This window comes from Natator depressus, chromosome 1 (genome assembly GCF_965152275.1).
Source record: "Natator depressus isolate rNatDep1 chromosome 1, rNatDep2.hap1, whole genome shotgun sequence".
Taxonomy (NCBI): domain Eukaryota; kingdom Metazoa; phylum Chordata; order Testudines; family Cheloniidae; genus Natator; species Natator depressus.
In genome coordinates, this window is record NC_134234.1 from 26653801 (window position 1) to 26675521 (window position 21721).

The window sequence follows — 21721 nt, forward strand, 5'->3', positions numbered from 1 at the left end:
ACAATTACTGTTAGTTAGCCAATACATGTGTTGCAAACCCAGTGTTTTTATTTTCCACTGCTGTTTTAATTAGCATTTTTCTCATGTGTATGAAGTGACATTTAAAACAAAAAAAGATAGCAAAGAATTTGAAATAAAAGTTGTAAATAAATGTTTGTGCTAAATCAACTTTACATAAAGAGATGATGAACTATTTAAAAACAGAGGTAATTGCTACATTCATTCTCTTTCTGAGACTGCATATTTTTATAGAGGTGGATATGTGATGACAAATATGAAAGGTTATATAGACTTCGTATTTAGAGCTGTAAATCATAGAGGGATGTGTAAGATGCAGGGGTTAATCTGGTTTGAAACTGATTTTAATACAAATCAGTGTTCTATTAGTCAGCACTAAAAAATCATATTCCCATTGTTGTGGAAATGAGTGAATTAGGATAGGATGTTTTTTTCATAACATACAGTAGTTAAATCTCTGTAGAGTACTGAAAGCCCCCACTCCCCTTGAAAACATTTGTGTAGCTTGTAATGAGCCAAGGAACATATTTTCCACGGTGCATTTTACAGTCAGTGTCAGCATCTGCCGACTCCTCTGCTATTTCGGTCCTTGAAGCGCCATGTACTCTACCTGTAAGGAGGATGAGTTGTGACTTAGAGAACACGCACCCTTTTCAGAAGAATGAAGAAAGGAATGCCAGCATGGAGAACATAGAGAGAAAACTTGAAAGACAAGCCATGTGGTGGGCTCCAGGAACTCGTCCCACTAAACATAATACAGCATATGGGGGAATGGCATTATATAGAATGAATGTTTGGTCACATATTCTTAGGATAATTAGGGCAATTTCCAGGCAGTAGGAAGATTCAGTGCCACTGCTCAAGTTATTGAAGGTTTTTGCTGTGCAGTACCTGCTGCTCAACGTATTATTTGAAACAGGGATGTGCCTTTGCTTTCTTCTTAAGGGTTTGATCATGAAATGTGCTGAGCATTTCCTAAGAGACCTTTTGAAATCTATGAGAGGTGAGGGTGTCATGCTGTCTGGAGTAGCTCACAACTGAGAGTGTCAATCTCCGTTCAGACTGTCTGCCCTGTTTTCTGACACCCCAAACTGGTGATTCTATAATTAGATTTCACCAAGCCAGTAACAACTGTGCACTGCTGGATTACTATATTAATCTTACCATGGAGCCAAAGACAGTCCCCTGAGGCTCTTTAGTGCATCTTGCCACCCAGACAAACTGGTCTAAATGATGAAAAGTTATTAAAACCAAAAATCACCTCACATTAGGACACTCCTGACCTCAAAGGGCCAGTCACTTACCCCAGGTCAAAGGATACTCTTGATCTCACACCAAAAACAATGCTGTAGCCAATTTCTCTAGTAAACTAACTAGAGATTTATTAGCTAAGAAAAAGAAATTAAAGTTACTGAGAGGTTAATGTAGGTAAAATACATTATAGGTGAGTCAGAGTTTGTAAGTCCAAATGATTAGCAGAGGTGTAGTAATCTCCTGATTTTCCATAGGTCTCTCAGGGTTACCCAAAGCAGCTTTGGGGATCTCTGTCTTGTATCTGGAACACCCCCTGAAAGTGTCCAAACAGCTCAGAGATACAGGATCGCTCCCAAGGTACATTCTCTTAGCTGTTTTCCCCAGAAAGCAATCTGGCAGGTGTTCGCATCACAGCATGGTTCTGTAGATTTCCCTTTGTTGAACGCAAGAGCCCATGCTTTGAAGTTTGCATGCTTCTCATTTACAGTTCTAAGGCTTCAATCCTGGTGAACTTTACAGAGACATACATAATGCATTTCGTTAAGCCATCCAGCCAGTCTTTCATTAGTTTTCATGAACAACGTGATAGCCAGAAACAATCCTTCATTAGTTTTCATGCAGTTTTACACGTTAAGTAAATTCTCATCTAAACGCTAATACATGCTTTGATCTAGGTTAATTAAGTACAGTAATCTATAATGTAAAATATAATGTAATAACATTCAACAGGTTACAGATAAATGAAGACAGTACCATCACATTTCCTTTTTAATTATGCCAACCCACAAGTGAATTGGCCTGATCACATTACAATGCCTTTTGACACTCCTTTGATTTCTATTAGCATGTGAGTGAATTAGCCTGCTGCCTTGGTGGGTATTGGCAACCTGCTTGACAGCATCACAGAGTGTACTCAGCACTATGCAGGATTTGAACCTAAATTGACTAAGGGCATGGCTACACTGGAAACTTCAAAGCGCTGTTGTGGGAGCGCTTCCGTGGCAGCGCTTTGAAGTGTGAGTGTGGTCGCGCGCAAGCGCTGGGAGAGAGCTCTCCATGAGGGGATTAGCTCCCAGCGCTCGGAGCCTGTTTACACTAGCGCTTTAAAGCGCTCTGACTTGCTGCGCTCAGGGGGGTGATTTTTCACCCCCCTGAGCCAGGAAGTTAGAGCGCTATAAAATGTAAGTGTAGCCAAGCCCGAACACATGCTAGAGGGGGACATGAATGGGAGGGCTCTGCTTTCCAATTTCACAACTTTCAGTCGAAGAGAACTGCTTTGGATAACAAGGAGCATATTCCAATACAGTGCATAGTTCAAACAAAGGTGGATGGTCCAAACTGTGAATTAAGTGGGCATCTGGAAGAAAGGGGAGTGGCTACACAACTCGCTTTGTTACACTAAAATTATTGATTTTTTTAAACATAAACATATAGCATTGCTATCTGCCCTACGTTTACTGGAAATTCCTGATTTTTCACGGAGCTCACCCATACCATACAAGCTAGTGAAATAACCCACCATCCTGCCGTTGTAGATAGAGTATAGAGGCTTTGGGACCTGAGCTGCAACTGGTTGTACGGTGTGGCAGAGAGGCTCTGAGGTTTGCAGAGACACCATAGCAATCTGGTATGTGGAATCTGTTATGCAATGTCTACCCTAGAGGGAAACTTGATGGACAAATCTAATGGGAGTTAGGTGCCTTGACGCTTTCAAAAATTCTACTACTTCCAACTAGGCCAGCACCTATCTTCATCTTCAGGTGCCTACACACCTCTAGAAATCTGGTCCCTGGAGCGTTAACATTTGTGGTGACCAGCTGGCAGATCCAGCTCTCCATTTCCCTCATCCAGTACTGGTGGTTTTGGCAATTTATTGAAGTCTAACAAGATCCTTCTAGTCAGTCTTTTAGCTGATCGGTCTGTCATGGGAGACGTATGCTCGAGGTACCATTCAGCCATCATTACGGTTTCTAAAAATTGTACATGATAATTTTCTAACACAAAAGTTATTGTACCCAACACCAAGGTAGCTCCTTATGATGAATAAAGATAAGGGTGATAATTGCTGAGTGACTGGTGATCATGACCAGAGAACACTGAATATGGACAAGTAGAGGACAGTTCCAATCAGTACTATAAATACTTGATACTTCAAAAGGGGTAATTTCCAAAAATTGAGCAAAATTAGATAAAAAAATATATAGATAGAAAAATGTGTATGAAAAATCAAAGTTCTTTAAAAGAATGTATTAAATGTTCAAAAAAGCTGTGTTTCCACAATCAAGAAAGAAGATAACTTTGGCTAAAAACCCATCCCAGTTCAGTGGCAAAATGAAGACAAAAATTAGCAATAAAAAAAGTATATAAAAAATAGAAAAGGAGGATAATAGAAATCATATAGATTAGAAGTTATGAACAGCAAAAAATTTATAAGGGAAACTAAAGTCATCAGGAAAATATCCATAGCTGCCAGGGCTAAGGATAGAGAGAATTTTTTAAATATATTAGGAACAAAAGAAATCCTAATAACGTTGTAGGCCATTTACTAGATAGCTAACTGTTAATGATGCAGATAAGGCAAAAGTGATCAACAAATATTTCTCTTCCGTATTTGGAAAGAAGGAAGATGATGTGCTCATGTCACATGAGAACCATGAAGTACTTTCCAGTCCATTCATAACTTAGGAAGATGCTAAACAACATCTACTAGGGGTAAACACTTTAAACTCAGCAGACCTGGATAACTTGCAACTAAGGTCCCTAAAGGAGCTTTCTGAGAAGATCTCTGGCCTGCTGATGTTAATTTTTAATAAATCTTGAATACCAAGGAAAGGCCAGATGACTGGAAGAGTGCTAATGTTGTGCCAATATTCAAAAAGGGCACGCAGAATGACCTAGTTAGCTATAGGCTGGTTAACCTGATATCAATCCCAGGCAAAATAATGGAAAAGATTATATGTGATTTAATTGATTATGAAATAAAAGATAGGAATATAATTAATGCCAATCAACATGGATTTATGAAAAATAGGTCATGTCAAACCTGATTTCATTCTTTGATGAGATTACAAGTTTGGTCGATAAGGGAACTGCATGGACTTCTGTAAGGCATTTAACTTGTGACTGCACAGCATTCTGATAAAAAATTCAAACTATACAATATCAATAAAGCACAAGTTAAATGGATTAAGAACTGGCTCTTTGATAGATCTCAAAAAATAGGTGCCAATGGGGAATCAGCATTGAATGGGGATGTTTCTAGTGGGGTTTCACAGCGTTTGGTACTAGGACTGAAGCTATTCAACATTTGCATCAATGTTATGGAAATAAATATAAAATCATTATTACATTGCATCTTCCAATGTTGGTGCACAGGGCGGAATCTAGTCTTTTCCTTTCCTCTCTGTTATTTGCTGCTCCTTCCACTGTTCTATGGTGTTGAGATAGATTGTTCTGCCCTTCCTCCTAAGAGTTCTTCTTGAGGTTTCTCTGGGGTACCCTCATTTCTGCACACCAGCTGGTTTCCACTTGACAGCTTCATGTGGGAGTCTGAGAATTGGTATCTGGAGTAGATATGTCCAGCGCTTTCTTCTGATTCTAGTGGAAACAAGTTGCTGGTTCGTAATTTCTTGGATCTTTTCATTGGTGATGAAGTCTTTCCAGTCAGTGCCCAGAATCTTTCATAGGCACATATTTCTAAAGTCATCTAGTTTTCAGTCTAAAAGATCTTCAGTTCTTGCAGCCATATGTTAGCATTGATATTGTGTTCGAATTGAAAATTCTCAGTTTTGGTTTGGTGCTGTATATCATTGATTTCCATATGTTGTTGAGTTTAGTAAATACTGAAGAAGCCTTTCCTATCTTTGATATCCTTTCCTTCTTGAGATCTCTGGCCAATATGGTGCTGCCCAGGCAGGGAAGCTGTTTTCCTTCCTTGATATTTTTGCCATCTAGCGTGATGTTACTGTTTGATGTCTGGGTTTCCAGTACGTTTGTTTTAGCATAACTAATTTTGAGCCTTACGTGGACTGCTGTGTTTGCCAGATTGACTCTCTTTGTTACTTTTTGGGGGTATCACTTAGTTTCCCACTATCATCAGTAAAGTGTAGCTCCTCTAATCATATGCTACCTACTGATTCTATACCAGTGTTTGTACTCCAAATCATAGGCACCGACTCCGTGGGTGATCCAGGGCTGGAGCACCCACGGGGAAAAATTGGTGGGTGCTCTGCACCCACCGGCAGCTCCCCACCCCGCCCCAGCTCGCCTCCGCTCCTCCTCCTCCCCTGAGTGCGCCGCTGGGTCCTGCTTCTCCCCACTCCCTCCCAGCGCTTGTGCCACAAAACAGCTGTTTCGCACAGCAAGCCTGGGAGGGAGTGGGGAGGAGGGGGAGCGTGGCGCCCTTGGGGGAGGAGGCGGGGCCAGGGCGGGGATTTGGGGAGGGATCCAATAGGGGCAGGGAGGGGCGGAGTTGGGGTGGGGCAGGGGCCGGGGGGGGGCACAAGCACCCACCAGCGCCAACAAAAGTTGGCACCTGTGCTCCAAATGCACTTCTTTACTATGCAGTTTATGGCAATGCCAAACAGCAGAGATAAAATGAAGCCCTGTTTCATGCCAGTGTTCCCGATGAGCCACTCTGTAGTCTGGCTTTTCATGCTTACAGAATGAAAAATCACTATTTGTAAAATTTGTGGATGACTCAAAGATTGGTGGCGTGGTAATAATGATGATGACAGGGCAGTCATATGAGTAATCTGAACCATTTGGTAAGCTGGACCCATGCAAACAAAATGTGTTTTAATATTCCTGAATGCAGAGTTCTACATCTAGGAACAAGGAATGCAGGCCAGAACTACAGAGTCGGAGACCATATGTGGAAACAGTGACTCTGAAAAGGATTTAGGGGTAATGTTGTCTGGGACTATCCAGAGCAAATTATACCATTAGAGCACGTCTCTCTCTCCTGAGGTGAAAACAAGTCTAGGAATGGTCTGTGCTGGGAGGGGTGAAACTTCACAGGTATAATGTAAGAGTGCAATTTTGGGAAGGATTTCTACAAACCTAAAGAAAAGTTTTGGATACATCATAAAGCAACACATACGATGAATAAGTTCTGTGGTACATTTCCAAAGCATCCCTTTAGTTTTGTGAAGGCGGTGCTTTTAGTTGCTGATGTATCCTGCTCTTTTGAAAGGCTGTAACCTCACAGCAGAACACAGAGTGCTCTGAGATGTATCTGTCAGTTTCAAAAATATATCCACACAGTGGGATATTTTGTATGATGACCTTGGTTGCTCTGGGTCTTGTATGACTCCTATGGCTCAGTATGTCTCTGCTATTTGGTTTACTTCCATTAAGAGTCTATTTCCTGGGCTTGATTCCTTCAGGATTTGTGCTGGATATTGTCATGGCCTGCAGCGGAAGGCCCCGGCAGTGGAATTTTTGCCTAAGTCTGATTAAAGCGGCATTGTGAGCTTGCACTCATCAAAAAGTGGGTGGTGCTCTTTAGGTCCAGGTAGCTCAGAGGATGCATTGCATTCAGCATATCCCATGTCATGCAGGCTCTGCTAGTTGGGGCTCCTATAGACCTTTGTGTGTAGTAAGTGATAGCTGCCCTCCCAGCTGCTACAAAGAGAAGGAATCAAGTTCATTATCTATTGTTTTCTGTATCTATATATGGTTAATTTGTACTTGCAGTTATCTCTAAATGCCCTCTCTCTGAGTTTTCCCCTCTGTTGGGTGAGGGAGGATACAACATTTTCAGCAAAGATCTCAGTAACTATGATTAATATCTATTCTGTCTGACGTTCTGCTCCTTTCCGAAGTGTTTAAATCTTTGCGAGTACCGAGGGAGCTACTGAAACTCCAATAAAAATGAAATACTACTGTCAGCGTTCCCTCCTCATGCTGTACTCTGGGGTACAGATGTGGGGACCCACATGAAAGACCTCCTAAGCTTATTTCTACCAGCTTAGATTAAAAACTTCCCCAAGGCACAAATCCTTCCCTGTCCTTGGATGAGTACTGCTGACACCACCAAGTGAATTAGACAAAGATTCAGGAAAAGGACCACTTGGAGTTCCTGTTTCCCCAAAATACTCCCCCAAGCCACTTCACCCCCTTTGCTGGGGAGGCTTAAGAATAATGTACCAACCCAAATAGGTAAACAGGGAGAGCACAGACCAGACCCTTGGGTTTTTAGAACACTAAAAACCAATCAAATTCTTAAAAAATAGAACTTTATATATATATATATATATAAAGTAAAATAACCACCTCTGTAAAATCAGGATGAAAGGTAATTTTACAGGGTAATAAAATTTAAAACATAGAGAATTACCGTCTAGGCAAAACTTTAAAGTTACAAAAAACAGGAATAAACCTCCCTCTTAGCACAGGGAAAATTCACAAGCTAAAACAAAAAATAATCTAACGCATTTCCTTCCTATTACTTACAATTTGTACTCTTAAATGCTTAGTTCAGGTATGGCTTTAGGAGATGTATTTTCCCTACCCTGGTTCCTCGCTGACTGGGAAAGAACACAAAACAAAAACCTTCCCCCACAGATTTTAAAAGTATCTTCTCCCCTTATTGGTCCTTTTGGTAAGGTGCCAGCCAGGTTATCTAAGCTTCTTAACCCTTTACAGGTAAAGGAGGGATTTTATGCTATCCTTAGCTGTATGTTTATAACAACTGCTAACAAAAAAGGCCAAGGGATGTGGATAATTCTCTGTTGTTTGTGTGTGTAAACCCACAGTTTGAGAACCACTGCCATAGGAGCATCCTAAAGCTAATAATTACACCATGAAAATTGGAATGGGAGGAAGCACTGCAATTAGATAGTCTGCTTACAAATAATTTGTAACTTGAAAAGTAACCACTAATTTCACAGATCTTATGGCACAGCTTCCTTTTTTTTTCTTTCATATTCATAGAATATTTTTTCTTATGGTTGTCGTGACTTTTTGCCAAGCTTTAACAGTGTCATTGTTTTCTGTGGTAAAGAAAATATTTCAACCCTCTTTTTTGGTTTTCTTTTGCAATCGCATTTATTTAAAAAGAAAGAAAGCAAGCTAAGAATTCTTTTAAAAAATCAATTAAAATAGAGTAAATTAACTTTCCTGGAGAAAATATTTTTGTTAATTAGTTGATAGAGATGGATTAAATCCAAGAAGAGAAACATGCTGTAAACTTTTAATATTTAAAAAGAAAATGGTTATGTGGTGTCATCAGCAGGCATTATCAGCTACAGAAAAGCAAATGGATGTCATGTCCGGAAAGAAACTTGTCATGTCCGGAAAGAAACAGGGATAATAAGTCTGGGGAAAAAAATCCACATTTGTATGCTCTTTCCCTGCATGGTGCTGCTCCCAGAAGCTGGAGGGCTAGATATCAGTTTATAATGTGGGGGTTCGAGCCCTTCATGTAGGGTAGTCACCGCAAGGGCACGTGGTCAGTGACTAAGGACAAGGGACCTATCCAGGAGGTAATACCTGAGTGAGTCTACAGCCTACTGGATAGCCAGAGCTCCCTTTCTCAATAACTGAATACTGTTCCCCCCCCTCCCCCCCAGGGGGAACAACTTCCTGCTTACATATAGGATTGGGTCCTGGGAGAGCACCGCTCCTGGGCTGACATTGGAAGCATCCGTATAGAGAATAAACTCTTGGGTGAAGTGTGGGTTGATGAGGACCAGCTCTTGGCTTAGAAGTGTATTCAAGGTATTAAAAGCTTCATCAGACCAGTCCTCCCACCGGATGTTCTTGGTGTCTTTGCCTTTTAGCAAGGGAGCTAAATTGGAGTGCAGAATTGCAGATGAACTGGCAATAGAATCCCACAAGGCCCAAGAAGCAGCGTATTTGTCTCCTAGTCCAGGACATGGGATATGATTTTAACACACAGAGACTTTGTCTAACACAGGTTTCACAGTGCCTCCGCCTATCCAGTACCCTAAATAAATTACTTCTGTTGCGACCAACTTACACTTTGCCAGGTTAGCTGTGAGGGCAGCCTCCAGTAGGGATGTCAGTATTGCCCTTCTGTGCTGTAAGTGATCTTCCCACATGTAGCTATAGGTGACAGTATTGTCAAGGTAAGCCACGGCCTACTGCTGGTGGGGTCTAAGGTTTTGATTCATAAGACGCTGGAAACTTGCTGCCAACCCTTGCAACCCAAACAGCATAGTTTTAAAATGGAAATGGCCAAAGGGGATTGATTATACAGGCATCTCCTGGAAGGATGGAGACAGAGGAGTCTGCCCTTTGTAAAGTCAAGGGTACTGAGGTATTGTGCTGGGCACAACTGCTCTAATAGTTCTTCCACCCTGGGCATTGGGTAGGCATCAAATTTCACAAAGGCATTGACCTTCTAAAAGTCTATGCAAAATCGGACTGTGTCATCTGCTTTAGGGACCAGGACTATAGGGGCCCTCCAGTTGCTCTGAGACTCCTCAATATCCCATTTTCAGTATGGCCTTCACCTCTTTTCTTACTGTGTCCCCTGTCCTTTTTGGTAAGGATCGGGGATTCTCCCTAACCAGTTGCCCTGGTGCTGTTTCCAGATGATACTGTATTGTGTATGTTCTCTCCGGACTTGGGGAGAACTCTGTAGCAAAGTTTGAGATCATTTGCACCAATTGGATGTTTTGATCCAGTGAAAGGGCCTCACTTAATAGTAGAGGTCCAGGTTCTGGGCAAGCAGCTACCTTGCGCCCGAGTTCCGGGCTCACCAGGTAGTTTCCTATGTCATCCATAGCTTGAGAAAATGTACATGGGAGACCTTAGTTTCCTTCCTCCTGCCAGATAGCTGGATCTCATAATCTACCAGGCCCATTTATCTCAACATCTTGAATGGGCCCTGCCTGTGAGCCGTCAATTTCAACTTCAAGGATGGTAATAGCAACAGAACTCTGTCTCCAGGTGGAAAGTTCATAAACATTTCTTTTAGTTGTACCTTTGTTCTTGCCTCTGTTGAGCGCAGATGAGATTCTCTTTTTTAGACGTGCTCAATGTCTTAAAGTGCTTCTGTAGGCGTATAATATACTGGGTTGTGTCAAGTGGGTTTGCTTCTTGCTTCTTCCCAACCTTCTCATAACACATCCAAGATTCCCCAGAGCTAGACTCCATAGAGCAATTCATAGGGCAAGAACCTCGTGGAGGCTTGGGGTTCCTCTCACATGGTAAATAGCAGCAGCAGGAGGAGATGGTGCCAGTGAGTAGGCTTCATCCCAACAAACCATTTTGACATCTCCTTCAATGTTTTGTTAAATCTTTCCACGAGGCTGTCCATTTGCAGATGGTACGCTGATGTTCTCAGAGCCGTGATTTTAAGGCAGGAGCATAGTTTCTGCATCACCTGAGGTATGAACTTGGAGCCTGATCAGTCAAAATTTCTTGCGGTAAACGTATCTGGGCAAAAAATCTCATAAACTCAGGAGTGATCACTGTCACCTTAGCTGAACACAACTGTATGGCTTCCAGGTAATGAGTGGCATAGTCCACCACTACAAGTATATATTGACAGGTTTCAGAGTAGCAGCTGTGTTAGTCTGTATTTGCAAAAAGAAAAGGAGTACTTGTGGCACCTTAGAGACTAACAAATTTCTCTACGTAAAAGAATAAATGGACACAAATCAGACGTCAAGAATTATAACATTCAAAAACCAGTCGGAGAACACCTCAATCTCTTTGTCACTCGATTACAGACCTAAAAGTAGCAATTCTTCAACAAAAAAAACTTCAAACACACACTCCAAGGAGAGACTGCTGAATTGGAATTAATTTGCAAACTGGATACAATTAACTTAGGCTTGAATAAAGACTGGGAGTGGATGGGTCATTACACAAAGTAAAACTATTTCCCCATGTTTATTCCCCCCCACATCCCCACCCCACTCTTCCTCAGACGTTCTTGTCAACTGCTGGAAATGGCCCACCCTGATTATCACTACAAAAGGTTTTCTCCCCCCGCCCCTGCTCTCCTGCTGGTAATAGCTCACCTTAAGTGATCACTCTCGTTAAAGTGAGTATGGTAACACCCAGTGTTTCATGTTCTCTGTGCATATAAATCTCCCCACTGTATTTTCCACTGAATGCATCCGATGAAGTGAGCTATAGCTCACGAAAGCTTATGCTCAGATAAATTTATTAGTCTCTAAGGTGCCTCAAGTACTCCTTTTCTTTTTAAGTATATATTGGTTTCTCAATGACCATATCCATCCATATTCTCTCAAATGTGGTTTCCACTAATTGCATTGGGACCAGGGGGACCTTTGGGACATTCTTAGCTGCTGAATACGTACACTGAGGGCAGAAAGAACAATACTCCCTGATGCACCCTGAGCAGAAAAACAGGGCCAGTATCCACTCCGGAGTCTTCTTCTGACCTAGATGCACCGTACAGAGAATATAATGAGCTAGCTGCATTGCAGCTTGGCAATACTTATGGGGGACGAGTAACTGAGTTCCTACTACCCCCAACTACAAGTTTTGCTCCACTCTATACAGTGGCTCTTTCTCTAACAAAAAGTGGGGGGTAGTGTCTCAGGTGCTGGAGGTCCATTGCATCCTCATTCATGTATGCCACTTGTTCACAGCCGTAGCTAAATGTCGCATCATCATATTGTTCTCATTCAGAGGCTTTAAGGCAATAAGGGACCATCATGATCATGAAGTTTGACCTCCTGCACATCGCAGGCCACAGAGCCTCACCCACACACTCCTGTAATGGACCCCTAACCTCTGGCTGCATTACTGAAGTCCTCAAATCCTGATTTAAAGACTTGAAGTTACAGAGAATCCACCATTTACTCTAGTTCAAACCAGATGTGATCTGTGCCCCTTGCTGCAAGGTCTCTGCCAGTCTGACCTGGGAGGAAATTCTTTCCTGATCCAAATATAGTGATCAGTTAGACCCTGAGTATGTGAGCAAGACCCACCAGCCAGACATCTACCCATCTCCCCCAATTCAGAGCCCTCCCCATCTTGTGTCCCGGATGTGGCCATTGGAGATATTTGGTAATGGAATTTGTAGCATACTACTATATGGAACCTCATCATACCATCCCCTCCATAAACTTAACAGGCTCGATCTTGAAACAAGTTAGGGATTTTCTCTCACTGTTTCCCTTGGAAGGCTGTTCCAGGGCTTCTCTGAGGTTTAGGAATCTTCATCTAATTTGAAGCCTAAACTTGTTGATGACCAGTTTATATTATTCTTGTGCCAACACTGGCCTTTAATTTAAATAACTCCTTTCCCACCCTGGTGTTTATCTCTCTGATGTATTTATAGAGAGCAATCCTATCTCCCCTCAACCTTCAAAGTTCCTTAAGTCTCCTCTCATAAGATAGGTTCTCCATTCCATTTCCTAGTAGCCCATCTCTTTACCTGTGCCAATTTGAATTAATCTTTCTTAAACACAGGAGACCAGAATTGCGTATGGTATTCTAAATGAGGTCTCACCAGTGCCTTGTACAATGATAATAACACTTCCATATCTCTACTGCTTATACCTTACCTAATGCATACTAGGATTGCATTAGCTCTTTTCACAGCTGCATCACATTAGCGACTTGTAGTCATCCTGTGATCAACCAGTACACCCAAGTCTTTTTCTTCCTTTCTCGCTTCCCAACTGCTACATCCCCAGCTTATAGCAAAAATTCTTGTTGTTAGTTCCTACATGAATGATCTTGCGCTTTGCAATTTTCAAGGTCATCCAAATCTTCCAGTATGCTATTCCGGTCCTCCTCCATATTGGTGATACCTCCCAACTTTGTGCCATCTGCAAATTTTGTTAACCCACTCTCACTTTTTGTGCCATGCTCATTAATGAAAATATTAAATAAGATTGGTCCCAAAGACAGATCCCTGAGGAACTCCAGTAGTAAATTCCCTCCAGCCTGACAGTTCACCTTTCAGCATGACATATTGTAGTCTCCACTTTAACCAGTTCCTTACACACCTTTTGATTCTCATATTAATCCCCATCTTCACCAGTTTAACTATTAATTTCCCATGTGGAACTGTATCAAAGGCTTTACTGAAATTCAAGTAGATTAGATCTACTGCATTTCCTTTGTCTAGAATCTTGGTTATCTTCTCAAGGAAAGAGATCAGGTTGGTCTGGCATGATCTTCCTTTAGTAATCTACCTTGGACGAAGCTTTCCCCTCGCATTAGGGCCTCAAGGTCCACAGGAAGTACCAGTTATTTAGGCATCTCCCTGGCTGGCTCTGGTCCTGGGACATACCCTCCTTGTGGTTTTCCGAGTCCCCCAAGCCCACTGAGTCTGCTGTGTTCACAGGCCAGGTCTTGTCAAGGTGTTCAGCTGAAGCATTGGTTAGTTCATTAACAATTTGCCAAAAGTAGGGCCAATCTTGGCCATTTATCACCGGCTATTCAAATTTTTTGGCTAGCTCTATTGTAACTGAATTGGTGAGGGTTCCCACTGTCAGTTCCAGTTGTACACTGGGACAAGGCTTCACATCTCCATGTATATACTGCAAGCAAATTGTCCCCTCTGGGTTCATTGGCTAACCCACTAGGGTGGCTTGCATAACCACTTGGCTACACCTACAAGCCCTAGGACCTCCTTCCCTTGGACCCATAGTGGGACTGTCAATTTAGAGGAAGTCCTCCTGTCATCTGCCGTCCAACTCCCTGCCTATTCCCTTTCCATCCATGGGCACTCTTTCTTCATATGCCCCTGTTGCCCACAGGAGTAGCATATTACCAAGCTCATCTCTGCGGGCTCCTGCCTGGCGGGGAGCAGCTGTTAAACTATGAATGAGACCTGTGTCTGAGCTCAAGGGCTCCAGCCTGGTTGTTTGCATCACCAGACAGTAATCCGGGTGATGCCTCACTGAGCTTGGCCCCGTGTCTTGCCAAGGTCTTCTCTTCTCTGTGCGGGTAGCTCAGTCATTGGGGTGGGGTTTGCACTTGTTTTCTGTCATGCCCAGGGTATGGTGTCTGCTGGTGGGCATCTGGTGCCATGGTTGGCAAGAGGGCAGAGGCTACGCGTGTCCCATCTCTAGCAACCAGTTGGCTGTGAGAAATTTCTCCATCAGCTACACCGTCTCCGACGAAGACTTGGGGTGATGCCAGAATACACACTCCTGGCCCCTTACTGGAAGTATGGATACAAACTGCTCCATTAGGCCCAACTCTGCAACTTCGGCCCTGGAGCGAAGTCATCACCGACAGTGCTCTTTTAATTGTTGGGTTACCACCTGGGTTATATCTCTGCTCTAAAGTGCTGCCAGTGTGTCTCCTCACATGTACAGGTATTTAAATAGCTACCCTGGCCTGATTGTAGTCTCAAGCCAGCGATTGATCAAGATTACGGCAAGCCAGTTGAGCCTGTCCTGTCAGGTAAGGAGCTAAACTAACACCCAATACTCCAGGGGGCATTGAGAGGCCAGCAGCTCCCCCTCGAAGGTGGTGAGGAATGCTTCTGGATTGTTGTCCAGGCCTATCTTAGTTAACTTCACTGACACAGATGGCAGAGCTCCCCCTGTTGTACTGGGCCCTGCCTGCCTTCTCTGGGCAGGGGCTGATGGTCTTAACTATTGCAGAAAGTCCAGAGTTGTGCTGCTGGACACAATCTCTTTCAGCAGCTGCTGCTGCTGCATTGCTCGGGCCTGCTGCTGGACTCTCCACTGCTGCAACATCTGCTGCTGGGATTGCTGGTGCTGGTTGGCCTGCTGTTGTTGCCACTCCACCATCAACTTACATCAGTGCTCGGGGGCCATCTTGGCAGAAGGCCCCTCTCATCGGACTGGTGCGGAACCTGTTTCTGTCTCAGGGCCTTGTATCAGGCATAGGGCTTCATCGCCCGCATTGCCCCACAGTTGTAGATGGCCAACCCTCAGCCTGGGTTTGGCCATAGTCTCTTTCAGTCTCTGGTCCTTGGTCCTCTATTCCTCCAGGCCTGGGCAATCTCAGATTTCCCGGCAGGAGTTCAGCTCACTCCCACGATCCTTCTTTGAGTCCAATTACCTCTAGTTCTTGGCGGTGCTCCCCAGGTCCCACCACAGGTAATTGGCTTGGAGCAGCCTTACATGGGGCCTCTTGCCTGTATCAGGCTTTCACTGTCTGTCTGCCCCCAAACAAGGTGGGGGGTGGGGCAGGGAGGCTAGCCCCGGGCTGGGCTCCTTTTGCTACTGGCAGTCCCTGGCAGCCTCTCCTCCAGGGCAAACTTTGCCCCATTTCTGTGGCGAGCGTCACCTTTCTAAGTTCCCCTTTTCCAGGTGAAACATGTTCTGCAGGCGCACCTAATTGGTGCTGCCTGAGTGCATGAATGTTTGTTAGCCTTTCAATCGGGGGATGGGAGTGTATCCAATCACGGGAGTTACACTTGTAACCCTTGTGTTTTACAGAGACACATTTCTTGTGACTGTCCTTAATATAGCGATTAGCGACAAACAACATAAGCAGCATTCAGCTACGTGCCACTTTATTTCAGTGCTGTACAGAAGGAAGGAATAACCACTGGAAGGATGGCATTTGATGTACAAAAAGGCTGTATATTACACAAAGTCTCCACTCTAGAGACTTGGCTTGTGTTCACATAGCAAAGGGCAATAGTCCATCCCATGCTAGTACAAAATCTAAGTATAAAATTTCCTGGCTTATTCCTTTATTAAAAGAATACTGTGGAATCCTCTTATAGGAATAATAATACTTGCACCCCTTCTTGTCAACTGTTGAGAAGAGTTGGACCTCTTTAGGGAGTTCAGAATAGTCCACTTCCACCTTAATTGAATTGGCTTGTTAGCACTTATCCCCCACGTGGTAAGGCAACTCCCATTTTCTCATATGCTGTGTATTTATACCTCCCTACTCTATGTTCCACTCCATGCATCTGATAAAATGGGTTTTAGCCCACAAAAGCTTATGCCCAAATAAATTTGTTAGTCTCTAAGGTGCCACAAGGACTCCTTGTTGTTTTTGCTGATACAGACTAACACGGCTACCACTCTGAAACCTGTCACCTCAATACTGGTTGTTTTTGCTCTTTCAAGGATGTTAAAAGTTGAGACTTGGTCTCACTAGTGGAGCTTCTGAACAGAATGGAGACAGTGCATGTGAAAATTTTCAAGTTGTTTGAGGTTGTGTGTGTGTGTGTAAATCTGTCCATGTTTCACACCCATATACAAGGGATGCTATTACTGCTGCCTTGTATATCATCAGATTTGTTGACTGTTTGATGGTGCGCTGGATGAGTAGCTTAAGGTGAAGTCCTCCAAAGGCCTGGCTTACTTTTAATATTCTAGATGATGTGTCGCACAGTTATATAGACTCAAAGCTTTATCTCTCAGTGACTGGAAGAAATAGTGACCTGTATGAAAACCATTTGGCTTAAGATCAATCTAAAAAGGGTGGCGAGAATGCTGTTCAGTACAGGGAAGCCTCCTGAGGGCCTTGGAGAGGGTATGATCACCTCATAAACTGAGGTTGTCTCTTCCCTTTGTCAAAGAAGTTGTGGTCCCATTAGGTGCATCTCTGCTTCTAGACTCCCACATAGCAACAGTGGCCACAAATGCCCTTTTCCATCTTCAGCTTGCTAAAAGATTGCAGCATATACTCCTTGGAGACCTTGCCTTGCTCCTCCATGCCTTTGCACAATGCTTCTAGGCTGGAGCAAGTCACAAAGGCCACTCAGAAATTTCAGCAAGTGCTGCAGAACCAGGCTGTCCATCTCCTGAGTAGGATGGAAGGATGAGGGTGTATTCTACCTGTGCTTCATATTCTGAGATAGCTGCCTGCAAATTGCCTGGTGACATTCAAGGTATTGGTTACAATCAGCAAATCTCTAAATGCCTTCTGGCCCAGCTACTCTAGGGGCCACCTTTCTGTCTCTCACCCATCACAGAACCTGTTCTTATCTGGACCACTTAGTGAGGTGGAACTACAGAGGCCATTGCCTCTGTAATCCACTACTCCCAGGGGTTTGCCTACGGTTGGCCACATTTAGAAAACCCCTAAGACTCATCTCTCTTTCTAGGCTTTTTTCATAAGTACGAGCTCATTTTCCCTGTGCTCTCAATGTCCTCCTTATTTCTGTCCTCTTAAAAATGTGGTTCCCACGTGGTCACAGGGTGTTAGCACCCTACTGTACAGGGAATTGTTTTTTTGTGTTCATCTAATCGTTGTTGTTGTATATGTATTTATTTATTTGTATTACCATAGTGCCTAAGACCAGGACCCTGTTGTGGTAGGTGCTGTACATACACAGAACGAAAAGACCGTCCCTGCCCCAGGGAGCTTACAGTCTAAGCCATGTATGTTGTGCATAAGGCACTGGACTCGGTCTTAGGGGATCTGGTTTCAGTTCCAGGTTCAGCAAAGGCATCCTGTGTGACCTTGAGCAGGTGATTCTCTGTCTTTCTGTGCTGACCTCAATTCCCCATTTGTAAAATGCAGATACTTCCTTTCTTCCACCATTTGCCTGTTTAGATGGGGCAAGGACTGTTTTTCTACTGTCTTGCATAACAGGGCTGTGATCTCAGGCAGTGCATCTAGGTGCTAGCGTAACGCCAATAACAATGAATTAGAATACTGGCAATTATATGTCTATTTTTAATTACATTTGAATGTTTAAAACTCAAGATAGGTGTGTCAAGGACTGCATTATTCTCTGGAGAGCCAGCTAATCCTAATGTAATTTAAATAGCGTCTTTTCTTGGTGCTTGGTGTTGCTTTTATGTAAGCACGGTTGGAGAAAAGAGAGTCCCTCAGCTCCCCCTGGTGTGAATACTTTATTTGTACTATGTCAAGCAGAAAACAAATGTGATTTGTATGGCTTTTGATCAGTCATTTTTACAATGCTTTTCTACTGCTGTAAAGCAGAATAATACTGTCACAAATTTTACATTAAAAAAATACGCCTAGAAGGGATTGGTAGCTCTTGTGTGTTCAATTAATGTCAGGCTTGTAAAGTTCTCAGACAATAAGGGCAGCAAATACTCAGCTGATAGATGCTAAGAATGGGGAATCTACAACTTAGTGGATCTTTGTGTTTTAATAATAATCTCTGATTGCAGTTCCCAGGACCTGGGTATAAAATAAACCAGCAACCAGGAAACTTGTGTGGGGTTGTTTCAGCATTCACTTTTACAAAGATTTGAAATAGCTATCTCACTGAAGTGTAGGAAGAGCAAGCAACCGTATGGTACCTTCCCTTCAGGCCTCATTACTGCAGACAACTTTAGCGTACGCACCTATGCAATCTTTGAGTGCTATTCCCTAAGGATATCATTGTGTGTGCACAAGTGTGCCCAGGACCAGAAATTCTTTAATAGCAGTGTCTGCTCGTCCACACCTGCATCCTGTCCCCCGTTGTAAGCCCAACTGAGAGCAAAAGATGATGCAGACTGACTGCCTCTCCCCTCTGCCATGTACATTGGTCAAACTGGACAGTCTCTACGTAAAAGAATAAATGGACACAAATCAGATGTCAAGAATTATAACATTCATAAACCAGTCGGAGAACACTTCAATCTCTCTGGTCACGCGATTACAGACATGAAAGTTGCGATATTACAACAAAAGAACTTCAAAACCAGACTCCAGCGAGAGACTGTTGAATTGGAATTCATTTGCAAATTGGATACAATTAACTTAGACTTGAATAGAGACTGGGAGTGGCTAAGTCATTATGCAAGGTAACCTATTTCCCCTTGTTTTTTCCTACCTCCCCACCCCCCTCCTCAGGGTTCTTGTTAAACCCTGGATTTGTGCTGGAAATGGCCCAACTTAATTATCATACACATTGTAAGGAGAGTGATCACTTTAGATAAGCTATTACCAGCAGGAGAGTGGGGTGGGGGGAGAGAGAACCTTTTGTAGTGGTAAACATCCATTTTTTCATGCTTTGTGTGTATAAAAAGATCTTCTATACTTTCCACAGTATGCATCCGATGAAGTGAGCTGTAGCTCACAAAAGCTTATGCTCAAATAAATTGGTTAGTCTCTAAGGTGCTACAAGTACGCCTTTTCTTTTTGCGAATACAGACTAACACGGCTGTTACTCTGAAACCTGAAATTCCTTTTCTACCACTCATGGTCTGGGATGGAACCTCCATTTCTGTGGCAATTTCTGCTCTTGGGTGATTTACTTAATCAAATTTGTAAATATTGTAGATAGGACTTTTAGTTTCAATAGTTAGTTAGTTTGGCTTGTAGTGATAGTGAGCTGGAAGTTGGGGGGGTTTCCCCCACCAATTCCACCACTATTTCAGGCACCTTTATGCCCAAAATTCCAGGCTTGAAGCCTTGCCGTGCCTGCCCCTGGTTTTCCTGATGACCTGCATAAGACCTGCCTGTATTGCCTCTGGGAAGCTCACATCCCTTCCAAGTCCAGTATTTGCCACACTTTCCCTCGTCATACCAGGCAGACTCGTGAATTCAGGCTCCAGAGACATCTTATGCAATTCTCATGAGGCCCCATTCAGATTATGGACCTTCTGCTCCCCTTCCACTCGTCCAGACCTGCAGGCGAATCACCAAGCTTTGATGTCCAAATACAACTTCTTGAATTACAACAAGCTGTCAGAATTACATCAAGTTTCCACAGGCCATCCTGGATGAAGGAAAGTTAGTCTCAATATCTTCTCTCCAGAAATCCCCTGATGTAGCAAACACAGTGTCACGCTCCTTGGCTACCTCGGTAGTCTTGAGAAGGGCTTTGTGCCTACAGACCTCAGAGTTCCCTAAAGAGGTCCAACTACTGTGGAGGACTTCCCCTAGAAGGTAGCAACCTCTAATGACGAAACGGACGAGTCACTACGTACCCTCAAAAATTCTCAAGTTATCCTCCACTCTCTGGCGATATATACTCCGGCAACCCATAGAAAATATTCCTGGCCTCCTCCACCTCAACATTGACTACTGTCTCCATCCTTCTTTCAACAGCAGACATATGAACCTCCCAAGAAATGGCAAAGGACCCAGCAGGATAGACAGTCTGCACCATCATCCTCCACTCTGCAGTCTCAGCCAAAGTCATTTTGATGCAATGCCTGACTGTCAACAACTAGATTCCACACCCCCTGCTACACCTTCAGTGGCCACCTGTGTCATTTTCTCCCAGTGTGGCACATTATCACGATAGACAAATGGGTACTGGCCATTTCTGTCAAAAGGCTGCATGCTGGAAGTTGCTTCTTCCCCGCATCCCTTTTTCAGGGGCCCCTCTCACCAGAGGATTCTTAACAAGAAGCAGACTCTCTTCTCTAGCTGCTGGCAATAGAGCCCAAACCATCTCCTCATGTAGGTAAGGGCTTTTACTCAAGGTACTTCTTTTACCCCCCGCCCCCCCTTCAAAAAAAGGGGAGCTGGAGATCCATTCTGGACCTCAGACAGTTGAATGTCTTCATCTGACACTCAAAGTTCAGAATGACGACTCTGACCTCTATAATGCCTTTCCTCAAATCAGGTGATTGATTTACAGCCCTACGTTTAAAAGATGCATACTTTCATTTGGACATTCATCCTGTTCTCAGAAGGTTCCTGGGCTTTACAGTGGGCCAAGAGCACTTTCTGTACAAGATGCTCCCCTTTGGCCTCCTCACAGCCCCAAGTACTTGCAATCGTGGCCACATACTTTCACAGACAGGGAAGATCAATATTTCCCTACCTGGACAATTGGCTGCTCACAGGTCAATCATGCCAGGAGGTACAAGCAATAGTCACCACCTCACTCCAACTCTTTCATTCCCTCAGACTCTAAGTCAATTTAGACACATTGACACTCACACAAACCATAGATTTCACTGGGATGGGCCTAAACTCAGTCACATCAAGGCCCTACTCTGCCTCAAGACCAGCTCCTCGCCACTAGGGATCTGATCAACCAGCTTCATCTCAGACCTCAGACTCCAGTCCAGTCCTGCTTGGTCTTTGTTAGGTCACATGGTGGAGTACACCTATGTCTCACCATTTCTATGTCTGCACCTATGATCCCTTCAAATATGGTTACAGTCTATGCCCCAAACAGGGATTCCTTGGACAAGAAGGTCTCTCTTGCTCAGGAGATGTTGACATCGCTCACCTGATGGCAGAGCAGAGACACAGTATGAGTGGGAGTCTCATTTGTTCCCACACTCCCTACAAAGTCGCTCACAATGGACGCCTCCCTACTGGGATGGGAGTGCATCTTGACAACCAGAAAATCCACGACTCCTGGTCCCCACAGGAATCCACACTACATATCAATGTGTTAGAGCTTCGGGCAGTTCACAAGACGAGCAAGTCATTTATACCCATTGTTTGGTCCACACACGTCCAGGTCAGAGCAGACAACATGACCATCTTGTACTATATAAACAAGCAGGGAGGAGCAAGATCGTTTGGACTCTGCAGAGAGACAGTCCAGCTCTGAAACTGGGGCATCAGCCACAGGGGGAGGGATAGCTCAGTGGTTTGAGCATTGGCCTGCTAAACCCAG

General features: G+C 43.7%; 1 protein-coding gene across 6 annotated transcripts in view; it reads left to right on the forward strand.

The window, feature by feature from the left end:
• The window catches only part of FAT3 (FAT atypical cadherin 3), a 558201-nt gene that overhangs the window by 462130 nt on the left and 74350 nt on the right, over positions 1-21721 (forward strand). The window lies entirely within an intron of this gene.